At 36.8% G+C, this 27,183-nt stretch overlaps 1 long non-coding RNA gene across 2 annotated transcripts in view; it reads left to right on the top strand.

Moving 5' to 3' along the window:
- Positions 1-343: 343 nt before the first annotated feature.
- Positions 344-27,183, top strand: part of LOC139044999 (uncharacterized) — a 68,435-nt gene continuing 41,595 nt past the window's right edge. Inside the window, exons 1-4 of one of the 2 annotated variants that reach the window (XR_011502490.1) lie at positions 344-455; positions 8,703-8,834; positions 17,850-17,955; positions 25,311-25,395. This is a non-coding gene — a long non-coding RNA (uncharacterized lncRNA). The remainder of the gene's footprint in view (positions 456-8,702; positions 8,835-17,849; positions 17,956-25,310; positions 25,396-27,183) is intronic. The other variant, XR_011502491.1, reaches the window with a different exon arrangement.

Below are 27,183 nucleotides of genomic sequence, written 5' to 3'. Positions count from 1 at the left end.
ACTGTAGATACCGAAATGTATCTTTGTCAAAGTTTCACAGTGCAGAAATGCAAAGTGGGTATTCATACTGGTATCCTGGCCACAGAGTCTTTTTCTACAACATGACACAATCCCATTGACCTCACAAGTACTAGGAATAATTTTTTCACAGAAAACAATTCCCTGACCCTTAACCTCCTTTGATTTACAACGGCAGGAAGCATTCCAGCAGATATCTGCCAGGAAGCTAAGAACTGTTTTTTAAAACACATTTCTAAATCAGTACTTCTATACAAGAAAAACATCACATGTCCCGAATGGTTAATCTGTGTTACATTCAGTAAATATTTAGAATGCCCCTACTCTAGTACCAGGCACTGCTCCAGACAACTGAGGTGCTGCCACGCACAAACGCATTCTGGTACGATGGTCACTGCACTTGCTGCACAGGGCATCTGGAAGTGGATAACCACAAGGTAACAGACAAGCAAAAATAGTGTGATGGAAGAGGTGTTATAGAATATAGGAGGTGTACCTAACTTGAATTTGGAGATCAAAATCGTAAGGGATAAAGTTAATTGAATATCACTGTGTTGGAAATTTGTACATACCTTTATGTCTATTCTTAAACCGGTACCAATTAGCTACTGAGAACATTGAAGTCAGTCTTCTAATAAGTGCAAGGTAATTTAATGGCCTCAAGTCCATCAACTCTTAACTAGTACTTTCTGGCTGTGTCCTTGAGTAAATAATTTATTTTCTCTAAATAATAGGTTCTTCATCTGTTTTAAGAGGCTGGTAAAACACACTCAGATTTCTTTGTAGTATTGGATGTGAAATGACAGAGAGAGAATGGATGTGAAATAACTTAGTGAGTCATGATGTTTATATGTTATTATAATTCACTATAAAGACTATCAAGTACAATTTGATCAATTTAATATACCTATAAATGAAGAGAAAACTAGTTAGCAAGTCATTACATGATATATACCATATATCTGATGTTGAGGGAGAAGGCGCTATGAGAGATGTCATTCCAGAGCAGACAGTCAATGGATGGATTTGACTGGGTTGGCTTCAAGTGTAGAGCGTACATATGACACTGCACTGAAAACATTTATAAGGCAAATTGGCTTGATTTGTACCATGTGCCCTGAGCACTTCTTTTCTTTGTATAACTTTCCAGAGCTATTCCACTTTACCTCAGGGTAGTTTTGACAGCTTCAATGATGACTACATCATAGATAATTAGAAATGTAAGCTTTTGCCTTTTCCTATTTTCTATGTAACGTGTATTAAACTTCCAGGCTTACTTTCTTTTGCGGTATGGATACTGAATCATGGTGAAAAATACAATATGAATTATTAAGATAAATAGTGTAGAAGCGCTCAACACGCAACTTAACATTTGCTACATGCTTATTATATGCCATACTGCCTTAGTCAGCTCAGGCTGCTATAAAAAGTACCATGAGCTGGGTGGTTTGAACAACAGAAATGTATTTCTCAGAGTTCTGGAGACTGGGAAGTCCAAGAACAAGGTTCTGGCAGGTTCAGTGTCTGGTGAGAGCCTGATCTAGTTCATAGACAGCCACCTTTTCATGGGTGTCCTCATATGGTGAGAAGGGGTGAGAGAGCTCTCTGGGGGTCTCTTTCATAAGGGCATTCATTGCATTCATGAGGGTTCCACCTTCATGACCTAATCACCTCCCAAAGGCCCAACCTTCACACTGGCAGTTGGGATTTCAACATATGAATGTTGGGGAACACAAACACTCCATCCATAATACGCGCTCTCTGTTGTGCTAGTTTGGGTTCCCCTAGAAGCAGACTCTGAGACAAGGACTAAAGCACAAGTGGTTTAATTGAGAGATGACTCTAGGAAATGTACGTATGGGAATAGAGAAAAATGTGACAGAGAAAGCAAAAAAACCTATGAAAGGTATGTTGTCAGCAAATTACTACTGAGGGCTTAATTTCCCTGGGGAAGCTGGAAGACAATACAAAACAGCACTTTAGATGTATCCTACCCAAGGGAGAGAGAATTGGGTTTTTAAAGGCCAGCTCCCAAAAGTCACAGTACAGTCCTGCTGTTGAGGAAGGAAGCATACACTCTGCCCATTTTCAGGCAGAAAAGACTCAGTAGTGAGTTAAACCATCAGGCAAGGAACAGTAAATGCTGGTAGCTGGAAGTTGAACAGTCATTCCCCAAAATGGTAAGGGATGTGAATTTGTCACTGACAGCAACTTTACACATATTACGTAATAAAATTTCATAACTCCATGCAATCAGTATTATTCTCACTCCTACTTTATAAATAAGGAAACTGATGTTCAGAGAAGTTAGTTAATTTGCTCACAGTCACACAGGTAGTAAGCAAAGATGCTGGGTTCCAAACCCTGAATGTCATCCTGCTTCAGTGCTCCAATTCTTGACCTTTCATCTACATTCCTTACTTGGCAGCTAGTGAGTTGGAAAAGTTGGCTCTCTCTGGGGCTAATTGGAAGAAGCTATAAATTAAAATATGCGAATAGCCTGCAATGGTTTTTGAAAATGGATTTAGAAATAAATGAATCTCTAAAATGGGGTAGTATAAACCTCTATGTCTCTCGCTCTCTTTTTTTGTTTTTAAAGATTGGCACCTGAGCTAACAACTGTTTTCAATCTCTTTATTATTATTATTGTTTTACTTTTCTCCTTTTTTTCGCCCCAAATCCCCCCCAGTATATAGTTATATATTTTTGTTGTGTGTCCTTCTTCTTGTGGCATGTGGGATGCCACCTCAGCATGGCTTGATGAGTGGTGCCATGTCCGTGCCCAGGATCCGAACCAGCAAAGCCCTAGGCCGGAGAAGCAGAGCTCACGAACTTAACCACTCTGCCACAGGGCCGGCCCCTCTCTCTCTTTTTTAATGTCCTTAAATATTTGTTGCAGTGGGCTGACGTTACAGTCATGTTTTGTGTATGCATGTGTGGGGGACATCAAAGTGGGACATGCCTAACATATATAAACTTTGGGAAAATTTTACTCTTAGAGCCATCATCTATTCCTAAGACGCTAATGAACATTGTAAGTTCAATAAATTCTCCTTAGCTTTGACAATCTGAACTGGAACTCGACACTGGATCTCAGGAAGCCATAGCTTTTAAGGAGAAGGAAAAATTCAAATAACAACAGAATACAGAACTACAAAAGGTAGAGAGGAAAAGAAAAGTCACTCCAGGTGATAAAATTTGATATGAGGATATTTGTGGGAGCAGGACACTGCAGAGTGCTTTCTAAGGATATGAGCAAAACAGTTTTATAGAATGGAATTTATGAGAAATATGGGATTCAAGGTCAAAATGCTATATTAAGGCCAGATTGTGGGGCCTGCTGCTTGCCAGGTTTAGAAGTTTGAATTTTACCTCATCGCTTAGGACATAGAGAAGACATTGCTTCCATAAATAAAAGGGAAGCATTTATTTCCTAGCCGTCATCATAGCAGAATTATTGGTTCTGTTACATCAGCACTGATATTGTCTTTCTGGCTTGTTTGTTTTTATTTATTTCGTAAAATAATCCAGTTCATTGAAAACAAATAGAAATAACCAAATCAAAAAATAAAATCCCTATATGAATCTACTCCACACACAGTCACGGTTTAGTTTATCTTCCAGACAAATACATACATATACGTATAACACACCTGCACACAGTCTTAGTAAACAAGCTACTTCTTTGTAATTCTGCATTTCTTCACTTAACATAAAATGAAGATATTTACTTGAAAGACTCATCAATCTAACTCATCAACTTATTTATATAGATATTGGTGAAAAAATAATTAAAAAATCCATAATCTGACTATAGTTAGAAAAATAATATTTATATTTTTGATAGAAGCTAAATTTCCCCAAACCTATTCCATCCCACCTCCATAAGGTAAACCCTGGTTGACAAATTGATATGCATCATTCCTCCTTTTTAGAAAATTAAATGTATGTTATATATAAAAACAATGTAATATGATATCAAAACGTACACCCATTAAAACCTATACATATATGTGCACATGCACATTTTTATATGCACACACATATATTATTTTAATGAAATTGCAATCATTTCATATTCATAGGACTGAAATTTGCATTTTTTATTTAACACATAACGGAAAAGATATACCTCATTCTTCTTAACGGATCAATAGTACGGATGCAATCAGCCACTTTTTCTATCGTTGAAAATGAAAGTTTCTTCCTTAGTTTGTTTTTGAGTCATGTTTATTTTATGAATTCATAATGTCTTTTAGCTATGAATATAATATGAATACACTTCTATTTATTTGCCCAAACCTCTAGTCCAAATTGTGCCTTCAACACTGAATTTTCTGGATGACATTCCATCTGACCAAATCTCCAAACAAATTCTGTAGCCTAACACTCATCTGTTTATCCACCAACCACATTTTTTTAAGATTAAATACCTAGTATGTGCCAGAAACTGTGCATGCATGTTTAACACTGAATTCCTGCTCTCAAGGATTTTGGCAACAGCAAGTTGAAAACATAATGAACTCTACCGCCAACTTTCAAATGCTTCTGTGAAGGCTTAGTTTTGTCCCTGACACAACCTAGACTCATTTTTCCCTATGATTCAGACATATCTCAGATTATTGAAGAACTGCTGGTATGTACATACATCATATATCTTCTATATGATCGACAGACTCAGGGTTTTTTTGTAAAAAAAAAAAAAAAAAAACCCTAAAACAGAGATCTACAATGAGCATAATGATTGGTCTGAGGCAAATTAGAGTCTGATTGTATGGTAAATCTGAAGACAGTAAAATTTCAGCCTCTGTAGTGTTGTGTCTCAAAGTCTGATGTTACAAAACTCTTGCTTCAAATCCCAACTCCATTACTTTTCAACTGTGGAACTTTTAACAAGGCATTTAACTTCCTTGTGCCTCAGTTTCTCTATCTATAAATTTATGATGTTAAAATTCCATATCTCGTAGAGCTGTTGTAAGGCTTAAATGAGAAAATGCAGTCCATGTACTAATCATAGTGCCCAGGAAGAATCACACAGAGTAAATATACAAATAAGCTCAATAAATCAAATAAGCTCAATAAATTTTAGCTATTATTTGATTAGTATTTATTTTATTCATGTTTTCTTATGGGATCATACTTGATTTTTAACTCAAATGGGAAAAAATTATTAAGGAACAAGTACAAGTAAAAACGTTGAGTTATGATAATCTCCAGGGACATTGAGAGTCAGACAGAATCAGTAGTGGTTAATGTGGTCTCTTCCTGGACAATTGTGTCAGGAGTCCTCAGGAAGACCCCCAGGTTCAGAGATTCACTAGGAGAGCTCACAGGAATCAGTATATAATTACACTCATGACTATCATTTATTGAAGTGAAAGGATACAAAGTGCAATTAGCAAAGGAAAAGGCACATGGAGCAAAGTCCAGAGGAATCAGTGCAAGCTTCCAAGAATCTTCTCATGGTGGAGTCACACCAGATACACTTAATTCCTCAAACAAGGAGTCATGACCACACATGTGAAATATCCACAAGGGAAGCTCATTACAGACGCATGACCAGAGTTTTTATTAGTGGCTGGTCACACAGACACCCTCTGCCTCCCAATGCACCAAAATTTGGGACCCCAACTGAAAAGCAGGTATTCAGCATAAACCATCGTGTTTGCACAGTTTAAGCATCGTGAGCTATATTTATCAGTTCTGGGAATGATAGGGAATCTAAGTTCCCAGACACCAGCCGAGGGCCAACCCTACAAAGAAGCCTTTCTAAGGAAAGCAGTCTCCGATATGCTGAGTTATCTCTTTTCTGCATAGCAATGAAAAATAAAAATACTGACAATGAAGACACAATTGCCTATAACAGCAAAGCCACAATGAAAGTAGCAATATTTGCAACAGTAGTGATGATATATGGCATGTAATATCTGCATTTATCATAAAGTTACTCCCCCCTCAAACTTATTCCAATCCACTGCCAGGAGGTTACCTCCACACTGGGGAACTAGAAGTGAGGCCAAAGATGAGTGTTCCCAGTCTTGAGCATTCTGAAAGTCCATAGCAACAGTCTCTTCATAGATGTTGGCACTTTCAGGAGCATCTTTCTCACCAGTTTTTTTTCTTTTTGGCTTTTGACAGCTTTAGCCTAGGAATCATCAATAGAGATGACACGTGGGTCCCAAGGCAGTTGTGCCTTTGATAGGCATTTACTCTGACCAAGTCACACTTGGATAGAGTGGGAAAGAAGGAAAATTATGGCTACAATTGGGCCGCCAAGGGTAGGTTGGAGATTAATATGAACCAATTCATTTGATGGTCTAAGACTGGATGAGAGATACCAAGGAGCACTGGAGTTCCTGCAGAACTGGTGAAATGCATTTTTGTATATGCCCTTTGCCCTGGTTTTGTACATTATTAAACAAAATTATATTGAACACGTGTGTCAGTCAAACACATATTTGAAATAAAACAATGAATCAGACAGAAATCTCTGCCTTCATGCAGTTTATATTCTGGTAAATAGAGATCTTAAACTTGTTCCGAGTTTGCTAAACAGATCTTTTATACCTTTATTCAAATCATATAAAATTCTCAAGGGAACAAAGCTAAGGATAATCACTGAATTCTTCCTCTAGAAAACTCTTGTCTGTTTAAGACAAAAGGATTGCCAAATCTGCTTCAAATAAAATAAAAATAATATCCCACTTTCATCTCACTATGTTAACTCCACGATGAAATATTACTTCCTTCATCCAAAAAAGGTACTGGAGGAGTTTGGCAAGACTTGCTCTTAAACAGTCCACTTAGTTCTTCAGTGATCACTAATTCCACTCGATCTGAGTCAATTCAGTTTATCGGATATTTCTTAAGGATCTATACCAGAGATGTCACATATTCTAAAAATTCAAATACAATATTTATTTAATTGCCTACTCTCGATGGTGCCAAAAATCTGCAATTTATGATATGAGTTATTTTCTTCTCTTTAAAAAATCGGGACAGTTTCTCACCTTTATAGCTCCTGGCACTTCTCCCTTCCTTTAGGATTTCTCAATGTGCAATGACAGCTGTTCAGATATCACATCAGCAGTTTCCTTCAGCATCCAGATATGTGACTCCTGACTCTGCTGTATAAATTAACGTGTGATTGCAGATTTCCTGTAACTATGGCCTTCAGAGCCATCACATCCAATGACATCCCCTATCATTGGTTACCAATAAATTTAATCAGCAATATCTCCATGATAAATTTGTTTCATCCAAGAGTGAATTTATATCATTCATGGGAGAGGTCCTCTGAAGTTTTTAATTCACTATCAGGACCATGTAGTTTGTTTGGGCCTAATATCTGTTGCTGGGGCAACAAGCAAGGAAAATATAATTCACGTGTGACAAGCTGAAATAGGATGTCAACAGATTTTTACAAGTATACTGTCAAACATAATTGGAAGCAATGTGGCAGAGCTGTTGATTCTTGAGAAGTGACATCTGCAAAGAGGCTACTAGTCAATCTCAAGCCACGCGGCTCTGCTAGAGCAAGAAAAGGCAAAAACGTCCTACAAGGGAAAAAGACAGACCTTTAACGACAGGAGGGCCTGGGAAACCATAGTTATTTTGGGGTCAATTGCTGTAGGCACAGAAAACACAAAGGTCTCAAAGTCATATATCCGTCATATCTTTGGCACATAGCCATTACCATTACCGGCATTTTGGGATTGGTAAAATGAGTATTTAGCAACTGACTTTCAAATGACATAGAACCATGCACACACACATATAAATCTTTGGAGTATGGTTTTGAATTATAATCGGGAAAATTCCAAACTATACAGAAAAGTCCTGGACAGAATAGAAGAACCGGGTGCTTTTCCAAGCTTTTCTACTTACAATGGGATCTTAGGTAAATATAGTGTTAGTCACGTTTACAGTCCCTTTTCAAAACAAGACATAGTCATGAAAGCTCCTGTGACTTAAAGGGGAAAAGAAAGACAGACAGAAATGAGCTAAAGAGAGGAAAGGATGTAACAAGCAAAAACAGAAAGAAAGACATCAACGTTTGAAAATTATTGCTATGGAATTACCTAGCTCCCAGTAAGAACTTTATGAATATGTAATACATATTGATTGATTTTAGATGATCTTGAGACCAATAAGAGATGTTAAATATTAAAACAAAACAGCATATTTGAAGGTTCATGAATCTGAGTTGTGCTAAATACAGACTAGAACCTGCTTTGGTTGTGGATTTGTTATTACTGTTGAAAGAATTTTGAGGCTCTTATAAGTACAATTGGCAAATAATGCTGTGAAAACAAATGGATTTCTCAGTGGATGAATTATCATTAATGGGGTAATAAACACAAGATGGCAGACTGAACCCACTTCCTTACCTCGCTACTCAACAAAAAGCAATCAATGTAAGCATGAAAACCATTTTTGGATTTTTTAATAATAGTAACATTATTAGAAACTACTCGTTTGTGCAGCTTTTATCCTTAGCAGATCTGGGGTTCACGGACACTCTTTTATGCTAACTGATCCTTTGCTTAGTTTCAGGTTTTCCATCCCTGGTAGTTATTTTCTAGCCACCAATGTTTACATAACCTTAACTAGTAATATGCTGAAGATCCTTTTTAAAGGGTGTAAATTTGACTCCATAATTTGTTCATTGTGCTTGGTTTTAGCATTCTAACCATGTCTTGGTTAGATATGACTGCTTAAGCTCACTTATCAGGTGACATTCTGCTCCCTCCTCACTGGAGGATGAAGGATGTAAGAAGAAAGAGTGAAGACGTATAGGGAAGGAAACGAGAAAGGTAAGCTTAAAAGTGGAATGTGAGCCTATCTCCATGAAGGGATTTATGGCCAGATCAGTTTTGAGATTAGAGGTGACTGAAGTTTTTACACAAAAGGATTTTCAGCTCAAAACTCCATCACAAATTACTCAATATAATTTGACTTTCTTTGTTTATATACTTAAAAACAGACACACACAAAACTACCATTTCTTAGTTATTTCTCTTTTGTGGACTTCTATCTGCTTACACAATGTCCACTTTTAAAAAAATGACTATTAGTTATACCAATTGTCCAATGTGTAACAGAGCAGCTGAAAACATTCTTTCTGGTGTGTGAAATCAGTAGGAAGTGCATGTTCACACACTCCACACAGCTTCCTAATCACTTTTTAGAAGGGCTACTCCCCTAAATGCCATCTTTTAGAGGCATAGAGTTAGTGATTTCTAACTTGAGTGTCTCCTTCAGGTCTAAACAGACACACATGAAACACATTCTCAATCCCTTAAAGAAAGAAACATGAATCACCAAGCATTTGAGGAAAACCAATGCACAAAAGGTAGGATTAAAATGAAAAAAGATATTAAAACCAAAAGAAACAGGTAATTCATGGGCAAAACCAAAATTGAGACATCTACACATAGTTTTTAATATAAATGGAATCATGCTGTATATACATGATTTGCAACTTTTTTTGTTTGTTTGCTTTTGCTTAACACCTATGAATGGAGAGCTACACTATGCTGCAGGCTCCAAGAATCAGCTACTAGATTTTCCTTCTGTGGCAACAGGTCATAGATCTTCCATCCTATTCTTTGTCACCTATTGATTTAAACCTCACAGGTTTCTGGACAGCCTAGGGATTGAATGCTTGAGGTTAGGTGTCCAATTCTGACCAAACCAATGGTCATTTCTTGATTAAGGGTCAGAATTAGACTACTTCCCTCACTAGAGGTCTGGATATATATTGTAAACAGAAAAGGATTTATATCATTGTTTATAAGATCATATATTAAACTTTCTGATTTAAAACGTTCATTTTTAAAACAATTTCTGAAATTCTTGATTTTTTTATTTTTTTCTTCCATCCTTGCCCTCTCTCCATTATCATACCCAAGTAACCAATATTAACAGCCTGTGCAAATCATTCTATATCATTTCTTATGTTAGCATAATCATAGACAAACACACACAGGCACACACTCATTGAATTTTTCCGTTAAAAGATTTTCAAAAATGCTATTTTATATATACATGATTGACATTATAATTTTTTTTTGTTTTTTAATGAGGAAGATTGCTCTGAGCTAAAATTTCTTGCCAATCTTCCTCTTTTTGCTTGAGGAAGATTGCCACTGAGCTAACAGTTTTACAAATCTCCCTCTGTTTTTTGTATGTGAGATGCTGCCAGACCATGACTTGATGAGCAGTGTGTAGGTCTGTGCCCAGGACCTGAAACCGTGGACCCCGGGCTGCTGAAGCAGGGCATGCAAAATTAACCACTACACCACTGGGTTGGTCCCTATAAAATATGGCTTTTAACATAAGGGAAATGGCCTTGCCATTCCCTTTGTTGAAAATATTGTAAATTGCTATAGTCTTTTGAGAAGGTAATTTGGGGACATTTATCAAAAATTTTAAAATACATATATCCACCAATGGAGTAATTCTAGGTATGTGCTCTAGAAAAATACTTATAAATGGTCCTAAAAAAGAGAGAGAGAGTACAAGCATGTCAACTGCAGCATCACTTCATTAGTGAAAATTGTGTATGTGGTAGAATCATCTTAAAACTTATTCAATTAAAAAATGGTTAAATGAATGTGAATATTCATGATAAGAGTTTCTATTCAGCCAGAGCCAACTTCAACATTAGGCTCAATGCCTAGGGTGCAGACAAATATTTTAATTTTAATTTCTTTGAAAATCATAAAAAATATAAATATAATAATAATTATATAATTATTTCATCCTAGATTATATTCTGTTTTATCCTAATCTAGTCATAAAAGATCACTTTTAACATTGTTTTAATGTAGAAAGGGCCCATGAAAGTCTTACTTCGGCTCTTCATGCAGCTATTAAAAGCAATGATACGTACTTACATAAGCTGCAATGTTAAAATTTCAAAGGCAACCTGTTGAATTCAAACAATAATATTTTGAGCAATATAAATAGCGTTCCACAAATTATACTTCCACAAAGTATGCTTTTATATGTAAAGTATATAAATATAGAACCCATCTGCAAAAATGCATATCTAGCTTAAAATAGGGGATATTTTTTACTAAGAGGCATGGCTTGAAGGTATGTGTGTGAAGGGGCCTTTTAATTTGTCTTTATATTCTTTCTTGAATTATTTTACAACAGGGATGTTAACTTAAAATATGTTCTAAAAAGTTTTCTCTAGAATGTACTATTCTGGTCACTTTTGTGCATAACACATTAAATCATAGGTTAGTGGCTTAAAACATGTCTTATGTTCTCAAATTCTGAAGGTTAGCAACTTGGGGAGAGTACAGCAGAGACATCTTTTCTCTGCTCCATGATGTCTGTGGTCTCAGCTTGAATGAATTAAAGACTGGCCATAAGTTGATGGCTGGGGGCTGGAATTATCTGACATGTCTGGTGCCTGGGACCAAATGAATTGAGAATGAGGTCTGCTGACTGTAGAGCATACATGTGATCTCACTATGCCACTTGGCTTTCTCACAGAATGGCAGCTTCAGGGCAGTTGGACTGTCTAAGTAACAGCTGGGGCTTCAAGTGTGAGTGTTGCAATGGATAAAGCAAAAGTTCCATCACCTTTTAGGATCAAGCCTTGGAAATTGCAACATCACTTCTGCCATATTCAAAGTAGTCATAAACCCCTGACCTCATCCCCAAATCTTGAACTTCACACTATAAAAAAGCATGTGTGATGTTGTCATGGCCATCTTTTATAGAAACAACTTGCCACAGTCTGCCCTCTGGTCATAAAAATTTACGTCCGTCCAACATACAAAATACACTCATACTTTGTGCTAACACTCCAAAAGCTTTTGTTCCATTATGGCATCAGCTGTAAGTCTAGAATCCCATAATCAAAATCAGGTCCATAACCAGATGAAGCTCCTTCTGTGTGACAGCTCCAGGATAGTTTCTATCGATTTAAAGATCTGTAAACTAAATAATCAACAAAGTGAAAAGATAACCCACAGAATGGAGAAAATATTTGCAAACCGTGTATCTGATAAGAGGTTCATTTCAAAACATATAAGAAACTTCTACAACTCAATAGCAAAACAAAATAAATAACATGATTAAAAAATGGACAAAGGACTTGAACAACATTTCTCCAAAGAAAACTTTCAATTGGCCAACAGGTGTATGAAAAGGTGCTCAATATCACTAATTATTAGGGAAATGCAAACTAAAACCACAATGAGATATCACTTCATACCTCTTAGGATGTCTGTTATTAAAAAAAAGAAAAAGAAAAGCATTGCTGAAGATGTGGAGAAATTGGTACCCTTATACAATGTTGGTGGGAATGCAAAATGGTGCAGCCACATGAAAACAGTATGAAAGTCCTTCAAAAAATTAAAAATAAATCTAGCATTTTATCCAACAATCCCACTTCTGGGTTTATATCCAAAAGAATTAAAATCAGGATCCAGAAGAGATATCTGCACCCTCATATTCATTGAAGCAATATTCACAATAGCCAAGATATGAAAACAACCCAAAAGTCCATCAGCAGATGAATAAAGAAAGAAAATGTGAAGCTACATGGCAGAGTGAGCTGTTTCCTTTATCTCTTCCCCTTTGAACTACAACTAAATGAGCATTCATTGACTAATGGAGGATATCCAAACAGCACAACAGGACGCCTGAGAGACCCACACAGCTATACATTTGACAGTGGATAGACTGTGTCCCCCAGGAAGTAGGGGAGGTAGGTGAGCATTCTCTAAACCTTCCCTGGCAGCCCTGTCATGCACGCAAATTCTTCCCCTGCTGACAGGAGTGCCCATAGTGCCACTACAGTGCTGAAATTGGGAATGCACCTTGGTGCAACTGTAAGAAGAGGTAGCAGCAGTCCTGAGTCCATGTATAAACACTATCTTAGCTTGAGGGAGTGCCCACCGTACTCCCACAACATCCAGTAGATGGGGTGGGATCAGAAACACAGCTGCTGCTTCCCCCCAGCAGTAAGAGATGGACTTTCTTTCCTGATACTACCACAAATGCAGTGGCAAAGGATTAGTTTGTCAAAAACCCTAAGAAACTACTACAGTAATTCAGAGCAGAAGGAAAATGACAAGTCTTCAGAAACCAACCATGCAGTCACAGAAATTTACAATCTAAATGACAGAGAATTCAAAATAGCTGTCATAAAGAAATTCAACAAGTTACAATAAAACTCAGAAAGAATTCAATCAGATCAGGAATAAAATTAGTGAGAAGAAGGAATGCTTCACCAAAGAGATTAAAACTATAAAAAGAAAAACAAGCATAAATTCTAGACATGAAGAACACAATTAAAGAGATAAAAATAATCTAGAATCCTTAAGAAATAGAGCTGATGTTATGGAGGAAAGAATAAGTGATTTAAAAAATAGAAATATAAAAATACTTCAGGTGGAGGAGGAGAGAGAACTAAGCTTTTATTAAAAATGAAGGAATTCTTCAAGAAATATCTGACTCAATTGATAAAAGCAATATAACAATTATAGGTCTTCAAGAGGGAGGACAGAGAGAAAGAAGCAGAGATTGTATAATAGCTGAGAACTTCCCAAATCTGGGGAAGGAACTAGACTTACAAATACATGAACCCAATAGAATCCCTAATTACATCAATGCAAAAAGACCTTCTCCAAGGCATATAGTAGTAAAATTGGCAAAAATCAATGACAAAGAAAAAATATTAAGTTCAGCAAGGTAGAAGAAAATAACCTACAAAGGAACCCTGCATCAGGCTGTCAGCAGATTTCTCAGCAGAAACTTTACAGGCTAGAAGAGAATGGAATGGTATATTCAAAATATTGAAAGACAAAAACTTTCAGCCAAGAAGACTATAACCAGTGAAACTATCCTTCAGATATGATGGGGAAATAAAAGCTTTTCCAGATAAACAAAAGCCGAGGGAGTTCATCACCACTAAATCTCTCCTCTAAGAAATGATCAAAAAATGTCCTCATGCCTGAAACAAAAAGGCAAAGATCTACAAGGCTCTGATCAAGGAGATAAACAGACAGACAAAATCATCAAATTGCAGCTCTCTTTCAGAACAGAGTAGCAAATACTTAATTATAACTTAAAAGATAAAAAGGAAGAAGAGTATCAAAAGTAACTATAAACACTTCAACTTAGTCACAAACCAACTACACAAAATGGAATAATTTGTGACACAATAACTCAGAAGGGGAAGAGGAAAGGGATAGAACCTGCTTAGGCTAATGAAGAGAACAGGCTATAAGAAAATGTGCTATCTCATCTATGAGATCTTTTATACAAACCTCACGGAAACCACCAAACAAAAAAGTCAGAGCAGATCCACAATTCATACAAAAAGAGAAAAATGAGGAAACAACCACATAAAACCACCAAAATGAAATGGCAGTCAGAAATACAAAGGAAGAGAAAAAGTAGAAATATAGAACAACTGGAAAACAAGTGATAAAATTTTATGATCAAGCCCTCATTTATCAATAAGAACTCTAAATGTAAATGGATTGAATTCTCAAATCAAAAGACAGAGAGTAGTTGGATGGGTTGAAAAAAAGACCCACCAATATGCTGCCCCCAGGAAAGACATCTCAGCTCTAAAGATGAACACAGGCTCAGAGTTAAAGGACGGAAGATGATATCCAAGTAAATGGAAAACAAAAGAAAGCAGGTGTTTGCATAGTTATATCAGACAAAGCAGACTTCAATATAAAAAAGATAATGAGAGACCAAAAAGGGCAGTATATAATGATAAAACAGACTTTCTACCAAGAGTACATAACATCTATGAATATATATGCACCTAACACAGGAGCAACAAAGTATATAAAGCAATGATTAACAGACCTAAAGAAAGAAATTAATAGTATCACAATAATAGTAGGGGACCTCACCACCCCACTTACATCAATGGATAGATCTTCCAGACAGAAAGTTAACAAGGAAATAGTGGATTTAAGTGAAACACTTGATCATATGGATTTAATAGATATTTATACAGCATTCTATCCAAAAAGAGCAGAACACACATTCCTCTCAAGTGCATATGGAACATTCTCAAAGATAGACCATGTGTTGGTAAACAAGGCAAGCCTCAATAAATCTGAGAAGACAGAAATTATATCAAACATCTTTTCCAATCACAATACCATGAAACTAGAAATCAGTTACAAGAAAACAGCTGGGAAAGTGACAAATATGTGGAGACTAAACAACATGCTACTGAACAACCATTGGATCAGTGAAGAAATCAAAGGAGAAATTAAAAAATATAAAGAAATAAATTAAAATGAAAATACAACGTACTAACTCTTCTGGGATATGGCAAACTCAGTTGTAAGAGGGAAATTCATAGCAATGCAGGCCCACCTCAACAAACAAGAAAAATCTCAAATAATTCAACTTAAACTACTCATAACAGAAATAAAAAAGAAGAACAAACAAACCCCAAAATCAACAGAAAGAGGGAAATAATAAAAATTAGGGCAGAAATAAATGAATTGAAACCAAAAGAACAGTAGAAAAGATCAATGAAACTAAGAGCTGATTCTTTGAGAAGATAAACAAAATTGACAAACCCTTAGCCAGAGTCACTAAGGAAAAAAGAGAGAAGGCTCAAATAAATAAAATTAGAAATGAAAGAGGAGAAATTACAATGGATACCACAGAAATACAAAGAATTATAAGAGAATATTATGAAAAACTATACGCCCACAAAGATAGCCTAGAGAAATGAATACATTCTGAGACTCATACGACCTCCACAAACTGAATCAAGGAGAAATAGAGAATCTGAATACATCAATCACAAGTAACATGATTGAAACAGCAATCAAAAACCTGCCCAAAAACAAAAGCCCAGGACCAGATGGCTTCTCTGGAGAATTCTACCAAACATTCAAAGAAGGTTTAATACCCTTCCTTCTCAAACTATTCCAAACAATTGAAGAAGATGGAATGCTTCTTAACTCATCCTGTGAGGACAACATCACCCTGATACAAAAACCAGGCAAGGACAACACAAAGAAGGATAATTATAGGCCAATATCACGGATGAACATAGATGCAAAAATTCTCAACAAAATATTGGCAAACCAAATACAGCAATACATTAAAATGATCAATGCCAAGACCAAGGACACAGAGATGGTTCAACATTCACAAATTGATCAATGTGATAAACCACATTAACAAAATGAGGCATAAAAATCACATGATCATCACAATAGGTGCAGAGAAAGCATTTGACAAGATCCAACATCCGTTTATTATTAAAGCTCTCAATAAAATGGGTATAGAAGGAAAGTACTTCAATATAATAAAGGCCATATATGACAAACCCACAGACAACATCATACTTTACGTTGAAAAACTGAAAGCCATCCCTCTGAGAACAGGAACAAGACAAGTGTGCCCACTCTTGCCACTCCTATTCAACACAGTATTGGAGGTTTTGGCCAGAGCAATTAGGCATGAAAAAGAAATAAAAGGAATTCAAATTGGAAAAGAAAAAATGAAACTCTACCTGTTGGCAGATGACATGATTCTTTATACAGAAAACCCTAAAGAATCCATCAGAAAACTACTAGGAATAATCAACAACCACAGCAAAGTTGCAGGTTTCAAAATAACTTACAGAAATCAGTTGCATTTCTATATAATAATAACAAACTAGCAGGAAGAGAAGTCAAGAATTCAATCCCATTTACAATCTCAACAAAAAGAATAAAATATATACAGATACATTCAACCAAAGAGGTGAAAGACCTATACCTATAATTGAAAGAAACTGAAGAAGATATAAGTTCAATTGCTTATCTAATTTTGTGAGAAATTAAATGAATGCTTTCACTGTTATTGGTACTCTCTCAGTAATTTTGTATTGATATGAAAACCCAGAAGTTAGAACAGTATTATGATTTTATTTTTTTTCTTCCCTTTTCTGGGTCCTTCCTCTTTAAATGTTAATAAATAAAGCAAAGGGCACCTTGGAGGAGAGGTGGAATGGTACTGTTTTTCCTGATTCAATCTCTCTCCTTTTTTAGCTGTTTCAATATGATAGCTTTTGACCTTTCAGAACTTCCATTTTCTCTTCTGGAAAATGGGCTTGGAAGATCTACCCTTTGAATTTTGCATGGAGAAGTGTTATGGGCTGAATTTTACTACCCTCCGCCCCACAAGAAAAACTGTTGATTACTAAAGTGCTGATCATAAAAAAAAAAAAATGTTGATCACTAATATGCTGATTACTAACACCCAGTACCTAAGAATGACTGTATTTATAGATATGTTCTTTAAAGAAGTAATTAAGGTTAAATGAGGTCAGCAAGGGGGCTCTAATCCAATATGAGTGGTATCCTTAAAAGCAGAGGAGATCAGGACACAGATAAACAGAAGGAAGATCAGGTGAAGACACAATGAAAAGATGGCCATCTTCAAGGCAACGAGAGAGGCCTCCCAAGAAACCATCTCTGCTGACATTTTGGTCTCAGACTTCTAGCCTCCAGAATGTGAGATAAATTTCTATTTAAGCCCCCCAGCCTGTGGCACTCTGTTAGTCAGCACCAGTAAACTAATACAATGAGGTTATGATTTATCCTAAATTTATATTTAAATAGATAAGAGCATATTCAGTAATGTGGAAGTGCTTCCACATCATTCTTTTCTCTTCTTGAGCTTTCCACAAGTCCTGGAATCCCACGGACAGAAAAGCCACAGGAATTACATTCAGATTTCCATGCCAAATTTTCCTCATCTTTTTAAGGTCACGATAACTATTTTTTTTTTCTTATAATGTTTCTTGAATTAAAACCTATCAATTTCAGGTCCCACTAGAATCTTCCTGGACTTACAACATTAATGTTTGCCTGCGTGAGACTGCCAATGAAATTGATACATGTTTCTTACTCTAATAGGCGTATTTACCTCTTGGTGAGTATGCATTTATCTTCCAAATGTTAATGGGTCTTATGCATTTCCCTTTCCAGGGGGACTATAATCTCACTCACTAGATACAGATACACAAGGAAGGAAAACCACCTTTCATGCTGGTCATTTCACTTAGTTTTCTCGTTTCTAATGTATCCAAACTGGCAATTCCAAAAGCCAGGTGGCTCGTGCTGCCCCACAACAAAAGTGATTGCTTTCCTACTGTCTCACTTGAGTAATGTGCTAATAGAAAACCAAGTTATGGATTTCCAGAACCAGGACAATAATAAAATCATAATGATATTGTTAGCAATCTGGCCCCAGTGTTGTTCCTTCTCCCAGAGAAATACTGTCATGAAAATACAAAAACTCATCAATCACAAAAATCACACAAGAGCCAAGCCAACCAGCTTAAATTTACACACAACATTACAGGTGAGACTGAATTTCACTGCAAGAAAGCAGTTTCTCCTAGAAAAATCCAATTAGCACACTAATTGATGCTGCTGCCCCTTGCTCGGTAGGTCCTGAGAAGTGTGAATTTACCTGACCTTCACAAAGATATACAAATAACAGGAGGTAAGACTAAGATTAGAGCTCAGTTCTGACATCAAGCCCATGCTTCCTCTCTGGCACTCACATTTTAAGCTTTAGGTTTTCAATACATGGCTAGACCAAGGTTTTGCCACCTCAGAAGTTGGAAACAAATAAGAAAAACAAATGAATATGTAAGTACATATATAAAGCAGTAAAATAACCTCTTAGCCAGCTAAACTTAACTGGTAAACCCTTAAACCTTAAGCATCATTTCTTCCTTATAGCTGTGTAATCATTACCAATAGATAATGATGATTATGCAGCATGAAGAATAAGAGGAGGTCAGAACTCCAACTTTTCAATTAATAGATGCCACCTGCCATACTAATTTTCTATGGGATACACACTCCTAGAATATGGGTACTCTATCATTAACAGTATTATTGTTATTTTTTCCAAACTTAGATTAGTAGACCTAATCAACTAAGGGATTAGACTAATCCCTTAGATTATTAGATTAGACTTCTTTAGAGAATAAACTCATAATTGAACCACTTCCAAAATGAATTGTTCAAATGGAACCTCTTTGAACATGACTATCAAAAAAAACAAATCATGCTGATACTGTTTGGATTTCTAAAAATATAGCCAATTTCAGAAAAAAAATATTGATACCTCTGTAGTAAGTAATTTTTAAAAACAATTTGTAGCTTATGCAATCACCTTGAATCTGAAATTTTTATTTAACAAACATTTATTGAACGCCTGCTCCACGCCAGACGATGTTCTCCCTGCTGAGGATACAGCTATGAACAAAAATCCTATGTCCTCATGATCTAGTTGGAAAAGTGAGATCATAATAAAATAAAGAAGAAAAATGTAGAGTGCTGTAGACAAAAATGAATCAGGATGGGTAACAGGGACAACCATGCTGATAGTGAAGGGACAATATTTTTGCTGCTTAAATTAGGGTGGTCAGGAAAAAGCTCACCCCTAAAGTAATATTTAGGCAGAGACTTGAAGGAGCAAGAAATCCAGCTATATCACTATCTGAGCCAAGAGTGTTTCAGATAAAGGACAAGGCTAAAGCCTTGAAGTGATGTGCTTGGCATACTCAAGAAATTGCAAAGGAGTTGCTATGGTTGGAGAGTAGAGACAGGAGAGGACAACTGAAGGTGAGTTGGAGTTGGACAGGGGATGGGAGGAGATCATTTAAGTCCTTGTAAGCTGATGGGTAGGTTTGTGGATGCCATTTTGGGCAGAAAAGTAACATGATTTACATGTTAAAAGTATCACTGTGCTTCTGTGTTAAAGATAGACTAGAGGGGGCAAAACTAGCCGGAAAGAAACCAGTTAAAACACCGCTATTCCCAGGCAAGAGGTGGTGTTGTCCTTAAACAAGGACAACAGTGATGTTGGCAAAACGTGGTTGGATTTTAAATATATTTTGAGGGCAAAACCAACAAACTTACTTGATGGATTGAATGTGAGGTATAAAAGAGTAGCTAAGGATGATGCCAAGTTTGTGATTAACTAGAAGAATGAAGTTTCCGTCTATTGAGATGAGGAAGACTGTGGGGGAGGTGAGTTTGTTGAGGGAGAGAAGAGCTAAGGAAACACATGTTCCCACAATGTATTTAAGTCAATGAGTCCAGGTTTAGGAGCAATTACAGTGAAAATAAGGTGAGGTTAGTTTAAGAATAGTTTACTTGGCATGTGTTGGAATTCTTTTGAAAGAAGCCTCCTTGGAATAAATTAGGTTTAAGATAAGATTTAAAGAATATCTAGGAGTGAGGAAAGTGAACAGGAGGACAGGTGAGGGTTCCGTGGAAAGGCCTAGTGGGGTTCAGGCCCAGGAGCTAGATAAACCACCACGTATCAAAACACAGTCAGGCCATCACACTTGTTTTTAAAAAATGAGGTTTTTCTGATACAATTGGTATATTAGGGAATGATTTAAGCACGAGTAAATTTTGCATTTGCTTATGAGTAATTTTCTCTGTGAGAAACACTGGTGAATGCAGAAAAATCACACCTGGCTGAACAAAGCTGTGTAGGAATTCACTAAACACCCACATGCAACACCTTAAATATACACTGGCCACCACAGTCCACCCCGTGTATTTTGATCCACACTTACCTTTCCACATCTGGTGTGACAACTTTCCCTCCAATTTTACATAATCCTCCTGCTACCACTTTACAATTTCTTACATGCTGCCCCCTGCCAATTGTCACGTCCATAAACAAACTTCACGTCTTTTTTCCAAGGTGCAGGTCCAGTTTATTTTGTAGCATTTATTCATTTCTTATCCATTTGGCATGTGTGAAACTGGGTTCCTATTTTCACTAGGTTTCTATTTTCTTTTTATATGTGTCACAAATGAAAATTTCGAGTGTTATGCCCTTGACCCCATAAGCCTTGTGGTTTATACTACATACTTTTGCAAAGTGCCATGATTTTTAGGAAGGCACATACCATGTTATAGCAGAACTGACTATAACTGAAAGAAATCCAGGTGCTTTGCTGGCATAGACTGCAGGGGCAAGGATGGAAAGTGGGGAAGAGGAGGAGTTGGAAGATGAAGTGTGGAGCTGAGAAAGCCAAGGTCATTGAAGGTCAAAACATAAGTTGTTTGAACTTTGTCATAAGGTCATTCATAAACTCTGAAGAATAGAACCAATTATGTTTTAGAAAGATTGCACAGAGTGTGGAGATTAGATAGGAAGTGAGTGAGGCTCTAGTCAAGAAGCTCAGTGAGGAGTTTGTTTCTTTAATACAGACTGGACAAGATGGTGGCTTGGTTGGTGACAGAAGAGATGGACAGAAGTACACTAAACCAAACCAAGTGCTGCTTATTGATATGCTCGTAAACTGTTTATCTGGAATATATCCACAATGATGTATCCAGGAATAAACAAAGTAGTCAAATAAAAGGGTAAGAGTCGGAATATTATACTCTTACATCTACACATTTAAATATCTTCCTTTTGTTCCAGCTTATTTTTGCATTTAACGCTACTGAGAAGTAATGAGATTATAAATGAAAAAAAATGGTAATGATAATAATAATAATAGATGCACACTATATATATTTATAGTTTTTGAAACAAAACATTTTGGTGCCTATTATTTATCCATATAATAGGGATAATAATAATACTCAGTTATAAGTCTGTTATTTGCTAAAACACCTTTAAAGTGCTTATACAAGACGAGCATATGATAAGCATTACTAGGAATTTACTTATTGTTAGTTCAAAATGTTTCCTATACAGTGCATCATTCTATCCTCATAATAACCCCTGAAGGGGGTATGATACTTTCAATTTTTTGAATGAAGAAGTAGAGGGTCAAAGAGGTTAATCAATTTGCCAGAAGCCACTAGCAAGCCACAATGTCGGTTCTCAAGCCTTTAAGTGTTCAGTCTTTAACTCCATGCACTATTTTTCACATTCTACTCCAGGGTATAAAGGATTAAAAGATGAGATAAGCAGGGTAGGTGAAGAACACTTCTCTCATGTCTGACAACTGCTCTGGATCTCTCCTAATTCCTTCTCAGGCTTCCATTTCCCTGAGTAACCCTATTGCAAGCATCCGGTGAGATCTGCAACCCCCAAACTCCATTATACCATTTTTAGGTTTCACAAAATTAGACTTCGTGAAGTTCTTTCAGGAAAGTAACTTAATCCTTCAGCTCAGCATCACTCTACCATGTTAATTAGCACAGAGTGGAATTGACTGTGGAATTAAGACGGTGGAATGGTTTGATTTCAGCCCACAGCTTATAAAACGCAAATCACATTCCCTGCGATCTAACCCCCCTATTTCAGAGAGTAGAAGATCATCTCTTTTCTTTTTGTCTTTCTTTCACATTCAAGGCAAAAATAAATGGGAAACATTAACAATCCAATCACCTTTCCAGGCTCTGTATCAAAAGTGTCCCTCAATCTTAGAGAAAGGCCTCAAAGTAGAGATTCAGTACTCACTGCTTCAGTCCTAACTATGTTTCATTCAAGAAGAAATTACTTTCTGGGAAACTTTCAGGCCTCCTCACTCATTTCATATTCCAAACAATTTCCTCTTCCTTCTTTCTAGAAGGTAGCAGAATATTTTGATTCTGTAGACCTGTTACATAAGCAAGGCTGTGTGCAGAAAATAGTTTTATAAGAGCCCAGAGATTGAACTCTGGGAAAATCACTACAATCAGAACTGGGGTCTGATGGCTGAAAGTAAGTGCAGTTCTCCAGAGAGACAGCTACATCTTGAACATATTGTTTCCGTTATTCTCGCAATAATTCTAGAAAATGCTTAGAGACTAATTTCTTCTGCCACAGCATTTTATTATTTGTTGATTATGCTCAGGTAAGTTAATTACTAGTAAGAAGATAATGAAAAACCCAAAGATCGCAGTTAAGTGGAGGGGAGCAGTTCAAGCATAATGGGAATTTTAAGTGTTTTCAATTCCTCCCAGTTTTGAAGACCATGAGGAGCTATCACCTTCCCTTCCAGCTAATGCCTTTAAAATCAAGAATTAATGCAATGGAAAAACCATCAAGCTAAAAGCAGATTTTTGCCAGAGTGCTAAAGGACAGTTTTTCGGTGATTCAGGACTGAAGCTCAGGAAAGCTATATTTCTTTGATGTGTTTGCTTGGTTTATTACTGAATCTTATGATACTGGGCCTGAGGGGATTCAAAGAGAATTTAAACTATACAAATAACTATCTTTTAAACCAGCAAAATCCTAAAAATCATAGAAGAATGTGTTTGTCGTGTGCTACATGACAACTGGACAACAGATGGTTAGGGAAGCGGGCTGACCACTGTGTGCCATTCACATCTAGCTCAGGAAATGGTATTCAGACTCCAGTCTGCAGTAGGACCAGAAAAGAGATGAGGGGAGCTGAGAGGCCTCCTGTGTTGCTGTAACATAGAAGGTAAGGGGGAGCAGGTGACATGAGACTGGGGACAGCAGTGGAGCCAGGACACACAGGGTCCTATCTGCCTCACTCTATGGGTGAGGGAGCTATTAGAGTATTTTAAGACATGGGGCAGGGGGAAATGATTATATTTAATGCTTTAAAGATCAATTTGGCTCTTGTAAAGATAAAAGCTTAAAGAGGGAAGTGAATCAATAAGGGAGAACCATTTAGAATTAGAAAGAGTAGTCTAGAAAGATAAACTTATAATGTGTGATGGTTTCCTGTGGCTGCTGTAACAAAGTACCACAAACTGTGTGGTTTAAACACCAGAAGTTAATTGTCTCACAGTTCTGGAGGCTACAAGTCTGAGATCAAGGTGTCAGCAGGGCCATTGTCTTGGAAAATGCCAGGAAGGATCTAGTCCATGCCTCTTTCCTAGTTTCTGGTGGTTTCTTGGCATCTTTGGTGTTCTTTAGTTTGTAGGGGCATCACCCTGATCTCTGCTTTCCTGTTCTCCCTCATGTGTGTGCATGTGTCCAAATTTCTCTTCTTATAAGAACAGTGATCACATTAGATAAGGCCCTGCCCTATTCCAGTATGACCTCATCTCAATTAATTACATTTACAACAGCCCTATTTGCAAATAAGGACTCACTCTGAGGTACTGAGGGTTGGAACTTCAATATATGAATTTTTGGTAGGATACACAATTCAACCCAAGACATAACATATTCCGTAAACAAAACCACAAGACTATTAGCCAGTGAAGAAGGAAACTCCAGAGAAGTCTGGTCTTAGAGAAAAGAAGGAAGGAAGAAAAGTGGATAGGAATGAAAAAAGGAAAAAGGAGAACAAGGAAGAGATAGAGGAAGGGAGGAAAGCAAGATAGTCTGTTTTTTACTTCAAACATTTGAAATGGAGAAACACATCATAAAGGTGGGTCCTGATGCATCACAATCATTACGCAAGGATTCACAATCACCTGTGAGATATACAGAGGGGAGGGGACCTAAAATGTCCAGTGTTGGTCCACATCCCATTTCTTTATTACATTATAGTTAGGCATCTAAGACCAAGGATGTGCAAAGCTAGAATGGTGTAAAAATACAAAACAATGAAACATAAACATTTAGGACAGCTTAGTTGGGAGAAAGATCTGGTAACATCCTCACTGGGGTGGGAAGGGGAGAGAAAGAGAATAGAAAATAGCATTAATCAAAGGGCTTACTAAGACATAGTCACTTTATAGAAATAATTCTGTTACTTTCCTCTATTTCATCCTCTCTGTCTCCTTCCTTCCCACTCCTCCTTCCTTTATTTTGTTAAATGGTTATCTTCCCCTGCCAGGCACTGTTCTGGGTGGTAAACAGTACAAATGGAGCTAACCGGTGTAGTATTTATTAATCCTATTTCACTAAAGAGAAACTGAGGGTTAGAAAGTATAAGCAACTTCTCCAAAGCCTTGCCTCTAAAAGATACTAGATATGGAATTTAATTACATTGTTTTCCTGAAGCCCTCTCATTTCCCCAAATATACTGCTGGATCCCTCCTCAGAACCTCTCCTGGGAAAGCAGAGCTCACAGCAGGAGGTTTGGTAGAGAAAAGGCATGGGATGTGGGCTTAGGTTAGCAGGCAAAAGTGTTAAAGCCTTTGTGGGTCCCTCTAAATAGCTTTTTCTCTTTTCCTTTCACTCGCAGAAGGAGCATCTTTGATTCAATGGGTGTCAGGTGACCAGAGTAGTTTTCTGAGGGGCAGAATATGACCCTCGGTGTTTAGGATTGGCTCTAGACAGAAGAAAGAGAATAAATGAGGTCTTTATTTTCCTTTCCTCTTTTTTGGTCTTTTTCTATTTTTTTATTGAGGTAACATTGGTTTATAACATTATATATGTTTCAGGTATACATTGTTATATCTTGATTTCTACGTAGACTACATCATGTTCACCACCCGAAGACCGATTACCATCCTTCACCGTACACAGGTGCCCTTTTACTCCTTTTGCTCTCCGCCTCCCCCAATCCTCTCTGGTCAGTCCAAATCATCCTTGGAGCAGGGAAGCAGGAACTCCATGGACTTGACATTCAAAAGGACTGGAAGGATACACAACAAACTGTGGGAAGCCTGTGAATGGTAATAAGGTGGATGGGGGTAATTTGCAATTTTTAATCTATATGCTTTTATAGAATTTTATGAAGAACGTGACAGTAAATGAACATAAAATGATTAGGAACTCTTATAGTCACCACTATTTTTGTACAATAAAGACTGTCTCATGAACTAAAATGGCGAATAAAGATGGAGTCTAGCACTGATGACCCTAAAAACAGAAGGTATTATGTATATATATATATTAAATATATTTATATATATTATATATATATATTAAATATATTTATATATATTTTATATATATATATATATATATATATAAAATTCTGCCACCAATTGGCCTGTGGAAACCTGAATCCCTAGAAAATTTCTATTGGACAGTTCTGGATATTTTTCTGCTTTTTTCTCTCAGCTAACTGTGGAATTATTCACGCTTTTTAAGAAAATAGGGAGCAGCAGACTTGAAGTAGCAGCTGTAGAGAGTGCAACTGCTGTTTTCCACCGAGGGTGAACGTTGCTATTGAGGCAAATGTTAAGGGTGCTGCTATCTGTACCCAGGACAGCCTCAATGTGCTTCAGGCACAAGTGCTGATCTGGAAGGCCAGCCACTTGGGCTGTTGATGTGCTGGATACCCCATGTCTTTCTCTTTTAAGATTATTTTATCTTCTATTGCACTACCTCTCCCACCAGCCCTGGCCCCAGCTCCCAAGAAGAGATACAGGAACAAGAGGAAAGGAATGAATCAGAGGATTATGTGAGTGGAATATTCTCAAGGTCCTCCCAGCCCTCTGATTCTGATTCGCTGTATTTGAACTCTATTCCAGCATCTGGTCTCTCCCTTAGGAGGAGTGCTTACTCAGGAAGGTTTTTCTTTTCTTATTTGAATAGAAATCGAGTTATCTCAATGGTTCTCCAGGATTGTTCTAGACTATATGAAAACTAAGTTTAGATGCAATCTGAAGAAGAAAACACAGAAAGAGAGAACACAGTATAATTGGCAGAATGAGGAGGTGTTTTAAAGTCAGACTAACTTGGGCTTGAATCCTGGTCCACCTGCTTGTTAATTGTGACATGTTTTAAAATGGAAAGAATATCAAACAGGTATTTGTGCAATAAAAGATACAATAATATGTATTAGGTACCCAGGAACATGGTTGGATCAGTAAATAATATTTAATACAATGTGGTTTTTTTATTAGTTAGCTAAATTAATTACCTTAGGGTCCTGTTTTGAAGTTACACAATTGGCATTACTAGTACTGGTTTACAATTTACCTCCATCTAGGGGTGGGAGGTCAAGGAGGAGAAATGAGTGTGATAGAACCTGCAATGAAAATGGGAGCCTCAACAAATCTATTTTCCTATAGTGACCACAATGAGGATGACTCTCAATTAATATGCCAATTTTAATATAAGGGCTATATACCCATAAGGAAAACCAGTTCTACCTTTTACTAAAATGCAAAATTAAACATACACTTAGAAAGTAAAGTAGCATTATCCAGGTGTGTCTGATAAAAACAATTCTGAAATAGGCATGAAAGAAAGATACAATTGTGAACATACATCTGACAACCTTGAACTAAAAAAATTAGGTAAAAAAAAAATAAAAGCTTTCACTCAATAGCATATTACATGTAAAAAACACAGTTTACAGAT

Source organism: Equus asinus, chromosome 3, assembly GCF_041296235.1.
Source record: "Equus asinus isolate D_3611 breed Donkey chromosome 3, EquAss-T2T_v2, whole genome shotgun sequence".
Lineage (NCBI taxonomy): Eukaryota > Metazoa > Chordata > Mammalia > Perissodactyla > Equidae > Equus > Equus asinus.
The sequence above is the reverse complement of the archived record's forward strand: the minus strand, read 5'-3'. Positions and strand labels throughout refer to the sequence as shown.